Source organism: Silene latifolia, unplaced genomic scaffold, assembly GCF_048544455.1.
Source record: "Silene latifolia isolate original U9 population unplaced genomic scaffold, ASM4854445v1 scaffold_70, whole genome shotgun sequence".
NCBI classification, from domain to species: Eukaryota; Viridiplantae; Streptophyta; class Magnoliopsida; order Caryophyllales; family Caryophyllaceae; genus Silene; species Silene latifolia.
In genome coordinates, this window is record NW_027413609.1 from 4372959 (window position 1) to 4378764 (window position 5806).

General features: G+C 38.5%; 1 non-coding gene across 1 annotated transcript; it reads right to left on the reverse strand.

Moving 5' to 3' along the window:
• Positions 1-5075: 5075 nt before the first annotated feature.
• LOC141640066 (small nucleolar RNA R71) lies at positions 5076-5182 on the reverse strand. The gene has a single exon (XR_012542812.1). It is a non-coding gene; the product is annotated as a small nucleolar RNA R71 (small nucleolar RNA).
• Between the last annotated feature and the right edge of the window lie 624 nt (positions 5183-5806).

Below are 5806 nucleotides of genomic sequence, written 5' to 3' on the forward strand. Positions count from 1 at the left end.
CGTAAACAAGTGAGATCTAAGTCTCCTCGATCGAGTTGGCTCTGGTTACTCAATCGAGTAAGACGTTACTCGATCGAGGGACTCTTTTCTTCACAGCTTCTCTTCGTGTTTATTCTTCTCTTTCCTCGTCGTTCCCCCTCTATTTTCATGCCATTCCTTGTATTTCCGTCTAGCCGACTCCCCAGTGCTCATTATTAACCATTTGTACCACGAATGCATCCAATCTACAATAAAATACCAAATGGCGGAAGTATAGACATTCTAGCATAAACGACATATAAATGACATATATAAGCACGAAAACCTTCTCAAAAGTAACTAAGGAGAGGTGTAAATTTGTATATAATTATGACTCATCAAACTCCCCCAAACCATCTCTTTGTTTGTCCCCAAACGAAAAACTAACACACTACAAAAGACAGTCATACAAATGAGAATGAATAACTCAGAGCTAATGTTAATGCACATAGAAATCACAAGCTATTCATATCTATAACAAAGCAATTACAAAATTGTACTAATAAAACAAATTCAAAGGCACGGGAAACTAGAAAATGCAGCTCATGTCCCAAAATGAAATATGATACCGTAGTATAGACAAAAACCCAAATACCTTTCGATCTTGCAAGACTAATTAGTTGGATTCTCATGGATTCACTCATGTAGTCATAAGTATATAAGAGTGAGTTATATATAAGATTAAAAGAAATAGAAATACTCACTCGACTTATGAAACATGCATGCAATCTAATGTGAAAGTAACTTCCCCAACTAAATACGCATTGGCAATGTAAAAACAAAGTACATGTGTCAAGGACAATAAGAGAGGGTAATGGGTGAAGGTATAGAAGTTGTTTGTGACAAGGCATGTATGGGAATGTGGGGCTAAGACCTGTTGTCGCAGCGACACTTACTAACCAAACTAATTCTACAAAATTAAGCACAAACTAACACCCTACTAGAAAAATCATCTTATACTATGACAACACAATAGAGACATTAAAACTACTCTCTAAATATGCATTCAACTCTAGCAAATGACCCTTTTATAATTCCTTAAACAACCCAAATGAAGCAATTTATTTTTTTCTTCTTTTCTTTTTCCTTTTTTTTTCAAATTTTTTTTTTTTTACATTTTTTCTTTGTTTGATTCATACTTTTCTTTTTCAACTTAAGGGATATACAAACACAATTGCTAACAAACTTGATACACCGACGTGACAAAATATTCCTTACCCAACCATAGTAACTAAGTAGACTTGTGAAATAGGTAACTACGACTGTCACCATTGAAGGAAAACTAGATCTAATAAGGCAGAATAAACAAACAACTTTGTTACTTATTAGAAACGAAATATCAAAATATTGCAACAAGTAATAATCGATAATACCTTGTGAATTAGGCTTAACAAATTGTACAAGTACAATTGTTATTGTGGCTCCGTCTTCATAATCGATAATACCTTGTGAATCTGCCACACTTCATAATCATTAAATGCAGCAATGGCTAGGTGAATCCTTATAGACTTAAGCATTGCCACTGGTGAAAAGGTCTCCTCATAGTCAACTCCTTGTACTTGAGTGAACCCTTTAGCAACCAGCCCGGCTTTGAAAACACCAGGATTTTCATCCATGTCAGTTTTTATTTTAAAAACCCATTTGTTCTTAATAGCTCTTGCGCAATCAGGCAAATCATCCAAATTCCAAACTTGATTTTCATACATGGAGTCCATTTCAGATTTCATGGCTTCATTCCACTTTCCGAAATCCGGACTTGTCAAAGCATGTTTGTAGTTGTTAGGTTCATCACTTTCTGTTGGGTTCTCCTAATTGATGATGACATACCCACTTAACTTGTGCCTTCTTAGTTTACTATTTCAGGATTAATAGATCAAATTGCAAGTCTTAATCAATCAAGGATCGTCAATCGTTTGCTACCCAAGATATAGAGTCATTTTGTCAACCTATGTAAAGATGAAAGGGTAGAATACATGTAATGGTAACGGACAAGCATACCGTTACTTATCACGGGTAGTAGTATGCTTGACTATCACATTTGACCCGTCATGTAATCCTCTATAAAATCTAACGCAAAATAGTGGCGGAAGCACTGTCGAATGGGATTAAATACACAATGAAAATGCTATGTGAAATAAAAACTTGGATTAATATAAATAACCCTCGGGAGAAAAGTTTCCCGAAATGGTAAGTCTCAAAATAGCAGTTACTAAATATAGTAGCTACAACTCGTCACTTGTATAAAAACAAGGACTTATAAAAACTGACATAAAAAAAGGGTTCTAAACATAGCTTAAAAGAAAACAAAGAGTAGGTCCCAATTGACCACTCACTAGCTCTCACTCAGATCCCAGCAAACCAATACCTATCATGTTATAAACATAACAGCCATAATAAGTGGGGAGTAACTCAGGCGTTCTCCCAGCCACATTTCATCAAGTTAAAACAAGTAAATGCTAAAAATAGCCAAATACTTGAAAACTGAAAACATTAATAAATCAACATATGTTTAAAACATAACTAAATAGAAACCTTTCAAACTAAGCCATAGCTTGAAAGATAAACTACCACGTTATCAAAATCTCAACTCTTCTTATGGAAATCAGCTTAATGTCTTAGTATAGATTTTCACTCGGATCATGCTAAAGTACCGTAATACCACTCAACCATAATAGGGCGGCGTCTTACTCCACAGTGCGAGACCCTAGTCTAAGTGTATGTACATAATTCCCAGGGTGCAACACTCCCAGACGACCACTGACGACAATCATCAGTTCTATAGTGCGACGACTTACCACGTAGTGCGAGGCCCTAGTCTAAGGTATGTACATTGATGCGTGTCTTTTATATGATGTTTTACATCCTATTTTCCACGCATTTCAGAGCTCATTCGCGTAGTTTAAGCTACCATTTCCCCTATTTCCGTCTACTTTCGTGTTCTTGTACATTATTGCAGAAATGTGAAGAATTCAACGGAAATTGAGCTAAATCCATCCCCGAGTATCATGTATTGCATTTTGACGTGAAGTATTTACTTAAGGAACGAGCTTGGTGCGCAATTCAAGGACCAAAAGACAAATACACGAGAAATTGGAAGTCAAGTGTCAGCTACTTCAGTCGATCGACCACTGCCTTTAGTCGATCGACCAACTTGCGGGTTCGAAGCTACCGTGACATCGCTTTGCTTCGATCGATCGTCCGCCACTCTTAGTCGATCGACCAAGCCGCTATCCCAGACGAGAATTAAAAGATCGAGGAAACTCAAGCCCATTGTGTTTAGGTTTTAATAATAAGTGTTACGTATATTTTCTATATAACGTAACCTAGAACATCAGATTATTTATTCAGTTTTTACTAGTTCTTTAATCAGTTTTCCAACATTCAATAATTAGGGTTTTCAATACTATTTCGTATAATTACTTTTGCATTCGGTTTCTGGATCTCTTGCTGCAATTCTAATCGGTATTCTTCTGCTAATAATTCAGTTTGCTTTATTATTGCTTTGTAGGATAGAATTGCTAGTTAGTTTCCCAAGACCGATTCATCGTTTATGTTAATTGTTTGTTCTATTATTTCAAGCATGAATTCTTCTGTCTATTTTATTAGTTTTATTGTTGTTATCGTCCTTAGCATGAGTAGCTAAATTGTTTGTGCAAAGATGTAGGGGAATTATAGTATAGGCGGCAATATAATGAACACGCCCTGATTCGCGTGTCAGTCGATCGACTGACATACTTGGTCGATCGACTGACCGCGTGAGGTTAACCCTTGTTTTAATTAATTTAAATGTTGTGTTTGACGAATCGAATGCATGCGACTAGTTGAATACTTAATATTTGACTGACCCATTAGATCGAGAGATAGGGACAGTTGTTAGATCACCAATTAAAATGACTAAACTATGCTGAGATCGAAAGATAGGTAAAGTTTAGACCGTTAGTCACTTTTCAGGACGAAAGTTAGTATTAGTGATATTAGGGACCTATAGCGAGATCAAAAGATGCTATTTGTTAAGAGTAGACCGAGAGGACCTCTTTATTTCCCGCCTCATGTGTTTGATTTAGACCTGTTTAGTATGCTGCCGCCGAAACTATAACAAACTAACCATCCTAGTACCCCTTCTCTATCTGTTTTATCTGCTTATTTAGTTTGTTGTCTTCTTATTTCTTTTAGTATAAACCAAATCAAATCAACCCCCACTTTCATTACCTTAGAATAAATTAGACAATTAGAAATTACATTCGCCTCCTTGTGGTTCGACCCTGTTACCACTAGCCTAGGTTAGTTTTAATAGGAGATTATAAATTTTATTTTTGGTGCTCACAACGACGGGTATCAAATTTTGGCGCCGTTGCCGGGGAGGCAATTGTTCTAATTTTTAGTTGTTTTTATTTAGTCTTTCTTTAGTTTAAAGGACTTCCGTTCCTTGAACTTTTCTTATATTCTTTTTATAGTTTCTTCTTATGCGCAGGTCACAGGGTGGTGAACTAGTACCATTCAATCCTGAGATCGAGAAATCCTTGCACGAGTTGAGACGATCACAAAGGGTATTACCGACAGAGGAAGAGCTGAGTACTCTGTCAAGCTACTACGAGAACGCTCTGTTCGAGGAAGATCCACCTACATCTCCTGCTTCAATTTCTTCAGCTGAGACAGTCACTTCTCCAGAAATTCTAGTCATTGCTGAAGAAGCAACCATTGCCAAATCACTCGGTGCGACAGTGCGAATCTCTACAAAGGATTCGAACTACCGGGGAGGCGAGAAAATTCGAGCCAAAGCCTTCCTATATTAACCTGGTTGAGAGAAACCGATTCGGGGAGCCGCAAATGAAGATGCAGCCAAGCACATGGAGATTTTTATTGATTATTGCTGCTCTATACCCCCGCCGACCGGTGTGACCCAAGACCAGATCAAGGAGACCATGTTCATTTTCTCTCTTCATGATGCTGCAAGAGAGTGGTATAGAGATCTGGACCGAGCCGCTCATAAGATCACCGACTGGAATTCCTTAGCCCTGGCATTTTACAAAAAGTTCTTCTCTGCCTCGAAGACTAACGCCATTAGAGCTCAGATCACGAGCTTTAAACATGGGCCTGATGAGAACTTTCATGAAGCATGGGTCCGTTTCAAGAAACTGGTGCGAACCATACCGCACCATGGGTTCGAAAAATGGAGTCTTTACAATCAGTTCTATAATGGGTCGTATGACGATCGAGGGCTATTTTGGATCCGCACCCAATGGCCGATTTGCTGAGAACATGGGAGAGACTAAGGGGTGGAAGATCATTGATGATTTGGCCACTCATAAGGCTAAATATGGGAATTCGAGAGGAAACCAGAGGAGAGCTACTGAATCTTCCTCTGTTGCTGCACTAGAAGCTCTCACTGCAAGGTTTGACAAATATGAGTTAGGAGGAGCTTCTAAAGGAGGGATGTACCATGTTAATCTTTGTTTGACGGTCGTTTGCCTGTAGAAGATGTGGAGCTGAGGGGCATATCTCAGAAAATTGTTCTGTCCCCTTTGAGTCTTGCGCTGCCTTTCAACATTATAGGCAGACAAACACGTACTATGAGCCGAATGTCCACCCCAACTTGAGGTGGAGTAGCCAGAATGTCCTGAATCCGGCTCAACCTCCACAACAGCAACAGCAGCAAGCCTATGTGCCTCCACATAAGCAGCCATATCAAAAGCCTCCGTATATTCCTCAGCAGCAGCAACAATCCCAAAATTCCGAGTTCACCGAGTTGAAGAACTTATTGCTGAAGGAGTCCCAAGCTAGAGAGGCC